The 17,770-nt window shown below is 37.9% G+C and overlaps 1 pseudogene; it reads left to right on the plus strand.

Annotated features, from left to right (window-relative positions):
* The first annotated feature begins 10,642 nt into the window (after positions 1 to 10,642).
* Positions 10,643 to 17,770, plus strand: part of LOC108314595 — a 75,724-nt pseudogene continuing 68,596 nt past the window's right edge.

A 17,770-nucleotide genomic window follows, 5' to 3' on the forward strand; every position in this document is an offset into this window, starting at 1 on the left:
TGTTAGCTAGTTGTTCTGTAGTTTTGATTGTGTTTTGTAGTTCTCATTGCTTTATAGCATCTCTGACCTTTGTAAAGATGGGATTTCACTATGTTGGCCAGGCTGGTCTTGAACTTCTGACTTCAAGTGATCTGCCAACCCTCAGCCTCCCAAAGTGCTAGGATTACAGGCATGAACCATCACTCCTGTCATCATATGTACAATTTTCTGATGGTAAAAACTGTTCTTTTATTTACATATTTAGAACGCCTTTGATCATTTCTTGTAGGTCCAGTCTAGGGGTGACAAATTCTCTCAGCATTTCCTTCTCTGAGAAAGACTTTATTTCTCCTTCATTTATGAGCTTACTTTGGGAGGATATAAAAGTCTAAAATTCTTGGCATGTTTTTTCTTTAAAAGGGCAAAATATAGACCACCAATCTCGTCTGGCTTGTAGGATTTCTGCTGAAAAGTCTGCTTGGTTTTCTTTTTTAGGTGATTTGACCTTTTTCTCCAGCTGTCTTTAAGATTTTTTATGTAGCATTGATTTTGGGCCTCTCTAAAAAGATTAGGGAAATTTACCTGAATTATTCCGTGAAATATAAGTTGTCTACTTTTACTTCTCTCTCGGGAATGCCAATAAGTCCTAGGTTTGGTCACTTTACATAATCCCATATTCCTTGACGTCTTTGCCAAACGCTTGTTTTTAAAAGGCAACATAAATCTTCACTGTGACCTGCAGAAGATATTCTTATCCTGTCATCTAGAAAAACAAATATGTACACCTGAATTCATTTTATTTTGTCTTGCCTTAATCTTTTTCCTTATCTTAAAATGTTGTTCGCCCACTGCTTTATTATCTACACCCTCCTCTTTATTCTATTATGACCAATACTGGTGTCTTTGTGTAGCATGATTTTAAGCTTCCTCAAAAGTTAAAGATTTTCATTTACTATGGAAACATTTACAACAATAATACTTACTATTGACATTTTTTCAGTGCAAACATAATACTCTAACAATATCAATGACAAAAATAAAGCCAGGTATTTTACAAATCAGTAACTATAACATTAGTCAATCCACATCAGGAGAAAGTTCTTTTCTGGGAATTTAAGCTGAAGATAATTCCTAAAGGATAAACCATGTAGATGTAATAGGGCCCTAAATGTACTTTTCAACATTGTTTATTATAAGAACAACAACAACAATCCCAAACATCCAAAAGTTGGAAAATGTGATTAAGTAGATTTTGATATGTGACAGACTGGCATACAATGATTAAAATATAAATCTAAAGACTGTGTATCATGTAGAATGTTTACAATATAAAGCTAAGATAAAAATCAGATTTCAATGCAGCATCTGTACAATATTTACATCTTTGTCAAATTATATGTGTATGTCTCCAAGAACTGGAAACAATTTGAAAAACACAAATCAGAACAGAAAAGTGAGATGTTGAGACATGAGTTCTTTTAGAAGTTCCTTTATTATTGGGATGTTTGATTATCCCAATAATTTTAAAACTTGTGTCTACTTTCCTTAATAAACTGATACTTTGAGATGAAAGTAGCTGATAAAAACCTTAGTCCATCAACTCCCATGATCAATGCATACAAATTTATTTTCCTGTATATAAAATTAATTTTTGGGGGGAGACCATTCTTTTCAATCTCAGTCAGTCGTGGTGTTCCTTGTGATTTCTCTGAGGAGTACCATTTTGTTTATCTTTGTGCTATAATCCCAGGTGATTATCTCCTCCTTTCTTATCTTGATCAATTGGATTCTTTGATCAATCATTCTCATAGAAATATTGGCACAACTAGTTGGGGCACGGTGGCCTGTAATTCCACACTTTGGGAGGCAAAGGTGGGTGGATCACCTGAAGTCTGGGGCTCAAGACTAGCCCGGCCAACATGGTGAAACGCTATCTCTACTAAAAATACAAAAAATTAGCCAGGCATGGTGGTGGGTACCTGCAATCCCAGCTACTTGGTAGGTTGAGGTAGGAGAATCACTTAACCTGGGAGGCAGAGGTTGCAGTGAGCTGTGATTGTGCCATTGCACTCCAGCTTGGGTAACAAAAGTGAAACTTTGAAGAAAGAGAGAAAGAAAGACAGAAAGACAGGAAAGAAAGGAAAGGAAAGGAAAGGAAAGGAAAGGAAAGGAAAGGAAAGGAAAGGAAAGGAAAGGAAAGGAAAGGAAAGGAAGAAAGAAAGAAAAGACAGAAGAAAGGCAGGAAGGAGAAAAGGAGAAGAAGAAGAAGCAGGAAGGAAGGAAGGAGGGAGGGAGTGAGGGAGGGAGGAAGGAAGGAAGGAAGGAAGGAAGGAAGGAAGGAAGGAAGGAAATTGGCACAGCTCTCAGAAACATGGGAACCTGCATATCCACTCAGCTGGACTAAGTTCAAATTCTGATTCCTTTCCCCTTTAGGTACATAGGATCATGCTGAGCTTAAAGGGCCTCTCAAAACTCTGAAAAATTCTTTCTTAACTTTCTCAGTAGAAATCCCTAAACAATTCTTTTGCCAATAGTTACACCTACTGCCTAAAACTCTAAGGTTTTATGCAACCTTAATTTTACTACAACCACAGCCAAGATTTACTTTGAAAGTGGTATGTGGTTTGTTTATCACCCAGATTCCCATCCTCATGAGAAATTTGATCATACTTTCTAGCTCAGCTTTGGATTAGGTAGCAAAATGGAGAGAGAGAATAAGTGTGAAGGAGAGAGAGAAAGGAAATGTAGTAAAATATTAAAACTTGATGATTCTAAGTGAAGGCCACATATTTATTAATTGTACAATTTTTCCAGTTTTTTTATTTTATCATTTTTCAAAATAAACTTGGGAAAGCAAGCAAGAAAGGAAGAGATGAATTGGAAGTCAACAAGTATAGACAAGTATATTTTATAGAATTTTGGTATGAATTACGATAGTGAATGGGACGGAAGAGAATTGTATAATTTATTGCTCTTTATGTTAAAAACAAAAAATGTAAGCTAGGCACGGTGGCTCACACCTGTAATCCCAGCACTTTGGGAGGCCAAAGGGGGTAGGTCACTTGAGGCCAGAAGTTTGGGAACAGCCTGGCCAACATGGAAAAACCCTGTCTCTACTAAAAATACAAAAATTAGCCAGGTGTGTTGGTGTACACCCATAATCCCAGTTACTCAAGAGGCTGAGGCAGGAGAATCACCTTAACCCAGGAGATGGAGTTTGCAGTGAGCTGAGATCATGCCACTGCATTACAGCTTGTATGACAAAGTAAGATCCTGTCTCAAAACAAACAAACAAAGAAACAAACAAACAAAATACCCATCAGGTTATTTACACACACATCTATAATTTCAATACATATTAACATTTGTGAACACTTGGTAATATTTCTACCACAAAAGTGACCTTTGTTTCATTGTGTCCCCATAACTTATTGCCTTTAATTTACAAATACATAATACATCACATAAACAGAACCAAAGACAAAAATCACATGATTATCTCAATAGATGCAGAGAAGGCCTTCAACAAAATTCAACAGTCCTTCATGCTAAAAACCTTCAATAAACTAGGTATCGGCAGAAAATAAAAAAATTTTATTTTTATTATGAAATAATAAAAGCTATTTATGACAAACCCACAGCCAATATCATACTGAACGGGAAAAAGCTGGACACATTCCCTATGAAATCAGGCACTAGACAAGGATGCCTTCTCACCACTCCTACTCAATATAGTATTGGAAGTTCTAGCCAGAGCAATCAGGCAAGAGAAAGAAATAAAAGGTATTCAATTAGGAAAGGAGGAAGTCAAATTGTCTCTATTTGAGATGACATGATTGTATATTTAGAAGACCCTATCATCTCAGCCCAAAATCTCCTTAAACCAATAAGCAACCTCAGCAAAGTCTCAGGGTACAAAATCAATGTGCATAAATCACAAGCATTCCTATATCCAATAACAGACAAACAGAGAGCCAAATCAAGAGTGAACTTCCATTCACAATTGCTACAAAGAGAATAAAATACCTAGGAATACAACTAACAAAGGATGTAAAGGAACTTTTCAAGGAGAAATACAAACCACCGCTCAACAAAATAAGAGAGGACACAAACAGATGGAGAAATATTCCATGCTCATGGTTAGGAAGAATCAATATTGTGAAAATGGCCATACTGCCCAAAGTAATTTATAGGTTCAATGCTATCCCCATCAAGCTAGCAATGACCTTCTTCACAGAACTGGAAAAAAACACTTTAAACTTCATATGGAACCAAAAGAGAGCCCTCATAGCCAAGACAATCCTAAGCAAAAAGAACAAAACTGGAGGCATCACACTGCCTGACTTCAAACTATACTACAAGGGCCTATGGTAATCAAAACAGTATGGTACTGGTACCAAAACAGAGACATGGACCAATGGAACAGAACAGAGGCCTCAGAAGTAACACCACACATCTACAACCATCCAATCTTTGACAAACCTGTCAAAAACAAGCAATGGGGAAAGTACTCCCTGTTTAATAAATGGTGTTGGAAAAACTGGCTAGCAGTGTGCAGAAAGCAGAAACTGGACCCCTTCCTGTCACCTTACAGTAAAATTAACTACTGATGGATTAAAGATTTAAATGTAAGGCCTAACACCATAAAAACCCTAGAAGAAAATCTAGGGGAAACCATCCAGGACATAGGCGTAGGCAAGGACTTCATGACTAAAACACCAAAAGCATTGGCAACAAAAGCCAAGATAGACAAATGGGATCTAATTAAACTTCAGAGCTTCTGTACAGCAAAGGAAACTATCATTAGAGTGAACTGGCAACCAACAGAATGGGAAAATTTTTTTGCAATCTACCCATCTGACAAAGAGCTAATAACCAGAATCTACAAAGAACTAAAACAGATATACAAGAAAAAACAAACAAACCCATTCAAAAGTGGGCAAAGGATATGAACAGACACTTCTCAAAAGAAGACATATATGAGGCCAACAAACATATGAAAAAATGCTCATCATCACTGGTCATTAGAGAAATGCAAATCAAAACCACATTGAGGTACCATCTCATGCCTGTTAGAATGGCGATCATTAAAAAATCTGGAGACAACAGATGCTGGAGAGGATGTGGAGAAATAGGAACACTCTTACACTGTTGGTGGGAGTGCAAATTAGTTCAACCATTGTGGAAGACAGTGTGGTGATTCCTCAAAGATCTAGAAATAGAAATTCCATTTGACCCAGCAATCCCATTACTGGGTATATACCCAAATGATTATAATTTGTTTTATTATAAAGACACATGCACATGTATGCTCATTGCAGCACTGTGTACAATAACAAAGACCTGGAACCAACCCAAATGCCCACCCATGATAGACTGGACAAAGAAAATGTGGCACATATACACCATGGAATACTATGCAGCTATAAAAAAAAAAAAAAAGCTGAGTTCATGTCTTTTGTAGGGACATGGATGAATCTGGAAACCATCATTTTCCACAAACTGACACAAGAGCAGAAAATCAAACAGTGCACGTTCTCACTCATAGGCAGGTGTTGAACAATGAGAGCATGTGGACTCAGGAAGAGAAGCATCACACACTAAGGTTAGTTGGTGGGGCGAGGGAAGGGACAGCAGAGAGTGGGGAGGATGGGGAGGGATAACGTGGGGAGCAATGCTGCATATAGATGAAGGGAATGGAGGCAGCAAACCACCAGGTTATGTATGTACCTATGCAGCAACCCTGCATGATCTACACATGTACCCCAGAACCTAAAGTACAATAAAAAAAAAGAATTCTACTATGTTAATAAAGACAGGGTGGTACTAGAAAAAGTACAGAAAAATAGATCAATGGAGCATAATAAACAGCTAAGAAATAGACCCACATTAATATAGGTAACTGGTATTTGACAAAGGAGCACAGGCAATATGGTTGAGAAAAATTTTTTTAACAAGAGGTGATGGACCAATTGGACATCCATATAAAAAAAAAATGGATCGGCCGGGCGCGGTGGCTCAAGCCTGTAATCCCAGCACTTTGGGAGGCCGAGGCGGGTGGATCACGAGGTCAAGAGATCGAGACCATCCCGGTCAACATGGTGAAACCCCGTCTCTACTAAAACTACAAAAATTAGCTGGGCGTGGTGGCGCGTGCTTGTAATCCCAGCTACTCAGGAGGCTGAGGCAGGAGAATTGCCTGAACCCAGGAGGCGGAGGTTGCAGTGAGCCGAGATCGCGCCATTGCACTCCAACCTGGGTAACAAGAGCGAAACTCCGTCTCAAAAAAAAAAAAAAAAAATGGATCTAGAAACAGACCTTATACCCATCACAAAAATGAACTCAAGATGGGTTGTAGATTTCAATGTAAAACACAAAACTAGAAGATAATGAGGAAGAAACTGGATGGCCTCATTTACAGCTATGATGTTTTAGATAAAACACCAAGGGTACAATGTGTAAAAAAAAAAATTGATAAGCTGGACTTTATTCGAATGGAAAACTTCTGCTCTGTGAAAGACACTGTCCGGAAAGTAAGTAGAAAAGCCACAGACTAGAAAAACACATTTGCAGAAGACATACCTGGTAAAGCACTGTTCTCCAAAATATAGAAAGAAATCTTAGAAGTCAACAATAAGAAAATACACAACCTTATTTTTTAAATGAGCAAAAGGCCTGAACATATATCTCACGAAAGAAGATGTACAGAAGGCAAATAGGCGTATGAACAGATGTCCCACAGCCTGTGTCATTAGGGAAATACAAACGACAATGGGACAGGGTTCCACTACATGCCCATCAGCATGGCCAAAATCCAAGACATCGCCAACACCAATGCAGGGGAGGATGTGGAGTAATAAAAATTCTCATTGTCTGCTGGTAGAAATGCAAAATGGTACATACACTTTGTAAGACAGTTTGGCAGTTTTTTATAAAACTAGACCTAGTCTTACTGCATGACCCAGGAATCCTGCTCCTCAGTATGCACCTAAGTGAGCTGAAAAATTACATCCACACAAAAACCTGCACAATGATGTTTCTAACAGCTTTATTCATCATTGCCAAAATGTGGAAGCAACCAAGATGTCCTTTGGTAGGTGAGTGGATGAGTAAACTGTGGTACACCCAGACAATGGATTATTATTCAGTGTGAAAAAGAAATGAGCTATCAGGCTATGAATAGGCATGAAGGAAACAAAAATCCATATTACTAAATGAAAGAAGCTGATTGGAAAAGGCTACATACTGTATGATTCCAACTATATGGCATCCTAGGAAGAAAAAAAAAAAAAGACTATGAGGACAGTAAAAAGGTCAGTGGTTATCGGGGGATAGAGAGGAGGGAAGGATGATTAAATGGAGCATACAGATTTTTAGTACAACGAGACTATTCTGCATGATACACAATGGTGGATACATGTCATTAGACATTTTCAAAGCCAACAAAATATACAGCACTAGCATTCCCAGAACCAAGCCAGGTCCAGCTGTGTTTTCTCCAGGCCCGATAACGAGAAGCAGACAAACTAGGAAAGAAGAGAACGTATTGTTTTAACCGGACACAGGGAGAAAGCTGGAGATAATTCCAGCAGGCCAACTCAAAGTGTTAGAATTTTCTTAGTGCTCATATAGGTTGGGGTTATGTGCCTACCTGCAATATAGCATTCGCCTGTCTAATAGGTAACTAATTTTGTTTTAACTAGAAGATCAGAGGCCAAAAATTGCTTGCTAAGTCCAATTAAGCTGTGAAGGCCCCTGTATCTTCAAGGCCTGTGTATTGTGGTACTGGAGTGATTATTTCTAATTCATCTTCTTTACAGCTTAGTCCAGAGAGCTGCCTTAGACTCTCCAATGAATCTATTCGAACAGCTGCCTCTGTTACCTCGACTCGTTTCAGATTTTGTCAACCCGAGACTGGTCCTGGCACTAGGAATGTAAGACCGTCTATTATTTTGGCTTGCTCCAGGTTAGGGAGAAGCCCATTCAAGGCTCCTACTAAATATTTTATTTCAGTCTTGGGTGCCTGGGTGCTGATTTCCTGGTTTAACTATGTGCTCAACGTTAAGGCAGTGCTGTGGAAATTTGTGTAACTTACATGCTCTGCAGGCCTGTCTCTGTGACCATTATACGGGCCTGTGTGATTGCCGGGAGCATTGGCCTGGCACACTAGGAGTGAACCCTGGTGTAAACTACGGACTTGGGGGTGATAATGATGTGTCAGTGTAGGTTCACCATTTGCAACAAGTGTACCACTCTGGTGCAGGATGTCGATAGTGAGGGAGGCTGTGCCCGCACGTGGAGTGGGTTATGGGAGCATATGGGAACTCTCTGTACCTTCTGCTCCATTTTGCTGTGAACCTAACACGGCTCCAAAAATAAAATATATTTAAAAGGGCAAAAATTCTTTGGGCAGATATAAGCTTGAGGAATAAAATAAGAACTAGCTTTAAGAACTAGTAAAAGTCACTAAATGCCATTAGTACTTTTTTTTTTTTTTTTTTTGAGATGGATTCTTGGTCTGTCACAGGCTGGAGAGCAGTGACACAATCTCAGCTCACTGTGACCTCTGCCTCCTGGGTTCAAGCGATTCTCCTGCCTCAGCCTTCTAAGTAGCTGGGACTACAGGCACTTACCACTACATCTGGCAATTTTTTTGTATTTTCAGTTGAGATGGGGTTTCATCATGTTGGCCAAGCTGGTCTCGAACTCCTAATCACAGGTGATCCGCCTACCTCAGTCTCCCAAAGTGCGGGAATTACAGGGACAAGCTACTGTGCCTGCCAGCCTGTACTATTTTAATAAAAGATTTTCTATATTTTTATGAAAAAAATCTATTTTTCTTCAAATCCTCATTTCCAGTAAATACATGTTTATTTTTGCTTGCCCTTTCAATATTAAAAAGTGGGAAGTTTTTAAGAATGATATTGAAAATATTTTCTTTTTTTAATTATACTTTAAGTTCTGGGGTACATGTGCAGATCATGCAGGATCGTTACACAGGTACACACATGCCATGGTGGTTTGCTGCTCCATCCCCCCATCACCTACATTAGGTGTTTCTCCTAATATTATTCCTTCCCAATCCCCTAACCCCCGATATCCTTCCCCTACCTCCCCATTCCCCAACAAGCCCCAGTGTGTGATGGTCCCCTCTCTGTGTCCATGTGTTCTCATTGTTCAACATCTACTTATGAGTGAGAACATGCAGGGTTTGGTTTTCTGTTCTTCTGTCAGTTTGCTGAGAATGATGGTTTCCAGCTTCGTCCTATATCTTTTTGTTTCCCTAAATTTCTGTGGTCGGAATCTTTGTTGTGGTTGAACCTACTTAACTTCTTCCTTAGTGACTAAAAGAAATAATTAGCACATTTTCACTATTCTCTGGCCCAATAAGTCTATGAATGTTGTGTCATTTTAATGGGCCAAATATTTGGAATAACATCTTGTGACTGTAAAAATGACATACAGAATTGATGGAAAAGAAATTGCTTGAGAACAAATGACATGAACTTTTATGTAAAAATGGGAACCTATACAAATTTACTACATACTAAGTGTATCATTGAGAAGGTTGATTCATAGACTCACGAGCGATGCAATGTGGTGAAGAATGAAACATCCTACCAAGGTCACGTCTTGCTGATGGCAGCCTTCTGGGAGCCTGTGATACCCTGGTCACCTCAGCTAAATTCATCTTGTCCATTCTTAATGATAAACAACACTAGGATTTATTTTATATTTTGTTAAAGCATGTATACTTTTTCTAAAAGGCCTCTTTGAGAAGTCTTGGCCCTGCCTGAAGGTATTAACTATAGCAGACCTCCAGGGATACGAAACACTAGTTCAGCTCTAATTATTTTATCAGATGTCAGCCTCGCTGTCTAAATGTCTAAATTCTAAAGCAAGCCAGCTGCCTTTCAATCAACAAGACAGAACCATCTACACCTGACAGATCCCCATTGAAAAACCCATGGAGACAATTGCTTCTCCAAAAGGATCAGAACAGGCTAGCCATTTATTTCCTGAGATTCTCTACCTTTCACCTTTTTTTATTCTGATCATAAGAAAAAGGCACAAATGTGCTATATTACATTAACTATTCCAATGTGCCAGTGTGTTGTCAGAACTACTATTTAATATTTTACCTTGTAATTCCAGCACTTTGGGAGGCCAAGGCGAGAGGATCACTTGAGGCCAAGAGTTCAAGAGCAGCCTGGGCAATATGGTGAGACCTCATCTCTATTTATTATTATTATTTTTAATGTACTTCGCCTTGTATCTGGAGAAGTGTGTGAAATAATGTAACCTTACACGTTGCTTCATTTGTTGTTAATTATATCAAGAACGTTTATTATGCTCTTCTATCCTGCCATATGAGAAATTCTTCTGAGTTCAGAACTAGGACATATTGGCCATTTCTAGTAATTTAGCATTCCATATCAAATGGTCATGATTTAGCTAGCCCAGCACCATTGTCTTTTTACCCCGGCTGCCAGGAAGCTAAGTGGTTTTTATGGCCATGTCTTCATTAGCCTTCTCTGCTTCCTGTCTCTTGTCATTTTGCCCTTGTTCTCATTTTACAAAAATTAGCTTATCTCTCCAACATTTTAAAGCACTTTACAAACTTGAAGCAATAAATCCCAGGCATGTCTGCTGAGCAGTTATGATGCGGTCATCCATGGCGCTGAATGAGAACACAGAAGCAAAAAGTCAGATACAAGATCCTGATGGAGGCTCTTGGAGACTCACAGCAAGTCAGACATCCAAGCTACAATTATCAGAAAATGAAGTACATAGTCTAACAGAAAGAGATACAAGTTGCATTGGGAATAGAGAAGGAAAATATTTGTGTTTTGTTAGAGGAGAACTAGAAGACTTCACAAGAATATGAACTCTTAGCCTGGGTCTGGAAGGCTGAGTAGGACAACACAAGAAAATATGTTTGTCATGTACAATGGGGGATGAATCCCAGGATACAAAGGCAAGATATATAATATCTTTTCCCTGTAACCAAATGTGTCTCATTTGACCCGGGTACTGTGGTTTAATCTGAGTAATTTGATCTCTGTCCTATGAGCCCATGAAATGTTCGTTTGATTTAGGGAGTTGAAGAAAATAGTGGTTCTGATTCATTTAATATTCTTCTAAACATAGTGATTTCTGCCTGGATGTCGACTTTTGAAACTCAGATATTAGATATTTGATTCTTTTAATTCTCTTTGTGTTTTTGTCGTGTCGTCCCTTCCTAGAGGTAGTAACAGAAAGATAAAATACTGAGAGAAGAGGGGGAAACCAGGTATTATTGTGTCCAGCCTTGAGTGCCATAACAAAACAACATCCCTTAGTTGGGAGAGGCCTTAGTGGCAAGGGAACTTAGCTATTATCTATCTCAGCTCCTTCGCCCTCATTTTATGGAATAGAAAATTGATGCTAAGAAAGGCACAGTGGTGCTTCCAACGTTATCCTCTCCTGGCCAGTTAGAATTGTGGACTGTACTTTTGTATTTTTTTTTGAGACAGAGTCTTGCTTTGTTGCCCAGGCTGGAGTGCAGTGGCATGATCTCAGCTCACTGCAACCTCCACCTCCTAGGTTCAAGTGATTCTCCTGCCTCAGCCTCCTAGTAGCTGGGACTACGGGCACACACCATCACACCTGGCTAAGTTTTGTATTTTTAGTAGAGACGAAGTTTCACCATATGGTCAGGCTGGTCTTGAACTCCTGACCTCGTGATCTGTCCTCCCCAGCCTCCCAAAGTGCTGGGATTACAGGCGTGAGCCACCGCGCCAAGCCTGTGGACTGTGCTTCTAATCCCAGCCTCAGCAGTATTCCAGGTCTCTTCAATATCTTTTTTTAATCTGGGGCACTAAAGAATTGCCCAAGGACCTTATTACAACGTATCAGTGGTGCATATTTCAAGGCCTTTCTGTCAGAGATTCAAATACAGAAGAGGGAGCCAGAAACCTGCCTGCATGTTTACCAAGCGTTTCAGGTGAGGTTAATGCAAAGGACCCACTCTTCCAAGTACACAGAGTCTGAACTCCATAAGGTCAGGAGCCGGTTTTTGCTAATCTTTTTATCCCTAGTGCCTAGCTAGTGCATAGTGTATAGAAAATGCCTAATGTTGAATGTATGTAAACCATATTTCTAAAAATCACACCACCTTCATTTGTTGTTTGTTTCTAGCAAAAGCACTGTGAAATTTGTTCTTTACTGGAATATTTTGAGTTGTTATGTTTGAATTGCTATGTTTCTGCATTTCTTTATAGATCAAGCTTTTCAATACAAAGCCCAGATCAAGTTTTTTCAACACAAAAAGTCAGCAGCCTCAACAAAATCCCAGGAAGCAGAATTCAAGCAGTGAGAAATCATATTTTGTTTAAGTTGTCAGGGTTCACGCTGCAAAATGTGAGATATAATTCCAAACCAAAATCCAAGTTGCTTTTTTTTCTTGGTATTTTATGATTTGTTGTAACATTACCTTTATTTGTGATGAAAATATATCTAGGGTTTTTTTTCTCATTAAATATGTGATTATTAAATATTTGTCTACCGAATTAATTTCTCTATATTTTATGAATAAAATAATCTAGAAAAGAAAGACTTTTGAAATAAATGAAGATTAGTGAGGATAATTATTTGACATAGAAAATTTACATTTGTTGGCTTCTAAGGCCTAATCTATTCAATAAAATAAGTTATGATACCTTAAAATAACAACGGGGAAAAATTGATATAAGTAAATAACCCATGAGGACAGAGGTCTACACGTAAGTATTCGGAGGTCAGGACTTTTTCAACTTTATCACAAAATTCACAAGGTGGGTAAATAGCATTTCCACATTTTACAAAGGTTTCAAGGAAGGCTCAGTGTAATCAGCCGTTAACATATTATCTTCTAGATAGCTAAGTTCTGTGTCTCACGACACATGGCTCCGGCCTTCCAACTTTAATTAACATAATCTGGTTATCTTGTTCTGTAAAAATTACAAAAGCCCATTTCAGTGGGGTAATTGCAGGTGAGTGATATCCAAGACTGAGAAAATGTAGATTATTAGATTTAGCAAAATGTTATAGCATGATTCATATTTGTTGATTGTGAAAATGCTTTTGGGAGATTGAATTAGCAGAAAGAAGACCTTTTATGAAGCTCAGAGAAAATAATCTCAGGAGTGTAACACTGAAATGAATTAACATTGGAATGAATTTGCAGATCTAAATGAGCATGTCTAAAAATTAATATAACAAAAGAGGAGTGGTACATAAAAGTAGAAAGTCAGCATATAAGCCAGATTGAGTTTGACATTTGACAAGCAATTATTATAGTGAAAGTAATCATGAAAATACAAGCTGACTGTGTTTTTAGTGATTAATTCTGGCTAGAGGATGACAAGTATCCAGATATTCAAGACAAAAGCAAAAATGTTAATTTGCCTGAAACATATTTTTTTCAGTGTAATTTGGATCATTGTTTTCCTATATTACTAAACTTTATCCAGATGGTTCATAATTTTGCTTTTAGAGTAATTGTTTTGTTTTTAAATTCCCACCTTATCTTTTCTCATTAAGCATCACTCATGACCAGAGCCCAGAACACAATACTAAAATCACATTTCCCTTTTCTTTCTTTTTTTTTTTTTTTTGAGATGGAGTCTCACTCTGTCACCCAGGCGGAAGTGCAATGGCATGGTCTCAGCTCACTGCAACCTCTGACTCCCAGGTTCAAGCGATTCGCCTGCCTCAGCCTCCCCAGAAGCAACTACTTGGGAGATGGAGTTTCACTATGTTGGCCAGGCTGGTCTTGAACTCCTGACCTTGTGATTCACATGCCTTGGCCTCCCAAAGTGCTGGGATTACAGGCATGAGCTACCACGCCCGGCCCAAAATCACATTTCTTAAAATATTCTACATTAAGCGTAGGTCTTCTTCATTTCAAATGAAACTAAGTCTTACACAATAGAATGATTCTCAAATGATTTAAAGTGAATTACTGGGTGGCAGCTTTGGTGTTAAGGGAAAGACCCTTGGAACAGGTATACATTAAAATCAAAAGCCCTATTCCTCCTACCATAATTGGCCCTCTATCTGGGGCAATGTAGCTTCCATAAAAGGAAAACCTATTCAAGGTTTTGGCCATAACTACATTTGTATAAGAAGATTCTGGTAAAATGTGAGGACTTCCCCATCCAGCCTCTTGGTTACTGATAAAGGTTGGATATGTGTCCCCTCCGGTTCTCATGCTGAAATGTGATTCCTAACATTAGAGGTGGGACCTGGTAGGAGGTGATTGGATCATGGGGGTGGATCTCTCAGGAATGGCTTTGCACCATCCCCTGGGTGGTAAGTCAGTTCTTGCTCAGTTAGTTCTTATGAAATCTAGTCATTCAAAAGATTGAGACTCCCCTCAACCCCTTTCTCTTGCTCTGGCTCTCACCCTGTGACTCGCATTTGCCCTTTCAGCTTCTGTCATGGTTGTAAGCTTCCGGAAGCCCTCACCAGAAGCCAAGCAGATGACGGTGCAATGCTTGTACAGCCTCCAGAACCGTAAGCCAATTAAATCTCTTTTCTTTTTAAATTATCCCATCTCAGGAATATCTTTAGAGTAACACAAAAACAGCTTAACACAGTCACCTACTCTGCAGTTTTTCCCAGCAGCTTGTCTAATGCCAAAACCACCCCCTTCCTAGATGGAAGCAAAGATGCCATTCTGGACAGTGAACAAAGTCACCGGGATAGGGAGTTAATTTTGTTTTTTCACTGCACACTGCAGCTTTCTTTGTGCAAAAACAATATGGAAAAGGAATGAGAAGTAGGATACGCTTTAATGAAAAACAGAATATGTCAGCGGACAAGAATACAATAAAACTAATTTTATATTTTTCTCAAAAGTATATGCGTTCATTTAATAGAGTGATGGGTCTTAAAGGTGAATAATGGGGGGGGGCAAAAATTCTTCAGTCTCAGTAGACAATATTTGAAGGTGTTCTTTCTCACTCAAAGAACTACAAAAAGGTGATTTGTGGTGTGATTTTCTCAACTTCGTCCCCATGCATATTATCTCCGTAAGATAAATCTTTTCTAAGACATGGATTGCCCTTTTATGCTGACTGCATGCGCGTGTATGCATAAAATGCCACGTTTCCAATTAGGATGTGTATACTCAGGAAGGATGACATATTAGGGCTGTCGGGCTAAAAGCCCTACAGCTCAGGAGAATTTTCTATATCACTCTGTGGACCTGCCAAGATTATGGGACATATCTGTTTTCTTCCTCTTCTCTTTTCTTACCTTTGATTCCAAAGTCAACCTCACTATAGATATTGTAATTTTGGATAGATCGAGAAATAAAGTGAATTTGGTGATTTCTCTTACTAAAATTTAAATCATGTTTTCTCTTATCCCAGTGAGATGCACTCCCCTTTTTTCCCAGTATCAATTAGTTTCTGACAATTTAGCTTTTCATCTTCATATAGAAAAGTGTGCTAACATATTATTGAAAAAGATTGCTTTCTATGGAAGAAACTACAAGAAGAAATTTGCATTTGAAGTTTAGCACTTGGTGGTGTCTTCTTTGGACATCTTAAATGGTTTGCAAGTGGAAATGTTGCAATGCATGTTAGCGGTACCCCTATTTAGTAAAATTATATCTAATAGGGTAACAATGTAAGATCTTCAGAAAGTCATCTGAAGCCCTTGAAATAGAAATGCAGTGTTCAGAAATATACTGTATTTTTCTGAAAGTTTTAAAATCCTTATATTGCTGACAAACAGGGAAAAATAAATAGGATGAGTGTGGAAATTTTGGTATCAAGTTAGACCGTCAGGTAGAAATATAACTGATTTGAGTATACTTTTAAAAAGCTATGTCAGTATTCAAATGCATAATTTAGATTTTCACTAGGTTCAACTTAGTTGTGCATTAAATTATAAGGTATGAGGCCTGGTATGTGAAGTTTGTAAGCTATGTGGCCAAGGAGAGAATTTGCGTGCTGCTTTCTGAAAGCCTTGGTGATTCAAGCATTATAGATATGGATGACTCCAAGTTTATCTGAAAGTACCATTCACATTTTATTACTCTGAGAGAGTTAGATAAGATCACAGAACTTGAGGAGACACAGTAGACAATTCAGTCTGTTTCTTCTGCTAGTCTCACAGTAATTATCATATTTTTTTCCAGACTGAGCAATCAATAATGCATTCTAATGCTTTCCATTTGGTTCTCTACAACATTGGTGGTAATGTCCTCATCTTGCCATTAAACTTTCTTTTCTCTAGTTTTCTAATCAGCCCAAGATGATCTTTCTAAAAGGAAAGAGGCAGTAACTAGCTAATTAACGAAGCACATTTGCTCTTCTTCAAAGCATATTATGAAGAACAAATCAGCCCATAGCACTTAGCCCTTCTGATGATTTTGAGGGAGAAGGGATTTTATTATTCCCAGTAGGAAAAATTAGGCCATGAACAAGAAGGGCATTTTTTTTTCCCTAGCCTTATTTACTCAGTGTGAATATAAGCTTACATTTAAGAATCTCTATTTTGTTTATCGGTTAAGTTTTGACACCACCATTTTAATGCTATAATTGTTAGCTAGTAAAGGTTTTAATTTTATTAAAAGTTTAATGAAGTAAGATTTGTTAACTCATAGTAGGTTTGGGGGTTTTTTTTCTTTGTATAACAGAATAACTGCTGCTTTGAAAGATATTCATGCTCTTTTGCTGAATTAATGGAAACACAGAAAAGATTAAATGACTTTTGAAAATCACATCAAAATTTTGGGGCTCATTTCAAATGAGAAATCTTTACTCCAAGCTTGAGGCCACGTAGCCTACTATGTTCATAAAACAATAGTTCGCATAGTAAAGGAGAGATTGTGCCATTTTTCTTTGCTGTTAGTCAATGCCATCAATTAACTCTATTCATCCCTCCTTGTTTTGTTGTTTAATTACTACAGAAGGATGCGGAATCACAGGTAAGATTTCGGTTGGCCTTAATAAAAATGCTTAATGCACTATTAGATTCTAATACAAAATTTAGTTCTTGAATATAAATTAGAAAAATGTATATTCAAGAGATATAAGATTTTTTAATTCTCACTACAAAATAAAAAGAATGAATTACTTTGAAAAAATAATCAGGGAACATTTCAATATTTTCATGTACTTAGAAATAACATCCAAGGTGTTACTTTAATATGTTTTGAATGAATAATCAGCATTATTCAAGTTTTGTAAAATACATGAATGAAAACTGGTTATTGCCCTCAATGAACTTACAGTCATTTACAGGGGATAGAACAGAACAAGTCCCTGTAAACAAAAACTAATAGTGTAAGACTAGGCATGATAAAGTACTAACTTCTATTTTATGGGGGTACTCTGCTTTCAGTGAGAAATCAGAGGAAGAATAACTGCTGCTGAGAATAATTGGGAATGTTTCTTGAAGTTCAAAGTTAATCCAGATTTCAGTGGTTGGGAAACAATTTGAAGGAAGGAGGAGAGACGTTGTAGGTAGGGTATGCAGGACTAAGCACAGGATGTTTCTGAGATGGTACAAGATAGCTACGAGCTAGTGAGCAAAATGAAGTCTACATGCTCATTTGGTTATCAAAAGCAAATATTTACAGAGATCCTAGTATTCTAGATACTGACAACAGAAAAGAGAGAAAGAGAAAAAGAAAGAAAGAAAGATAGATAGAAAGAAAGAAAGAAAGAAAAAGAAAGAAAGAAAGAGAAAGAAAAGAAAGAAAGAAAGAGAAAGAAAGAAAGAGAAAGAGAAAGAAAAGAAAGAAAGGAAAGAA

The sequence above is a fragment of the Cebus imitator genome, unplaced genomic scaffold, assembly GCF_001604975.1.
Source record: "Cebus imitator isolate Cc_AM_T3 unplaced genomic scaffold, Cebus_imitator-1.0 Scaffold158, whole genome shotgun sequence".
NCBI lineage: Eukaryota > Metazoa > Chordata > Mammalia > Primates > Cebidae > Cebus > Cebus imitator.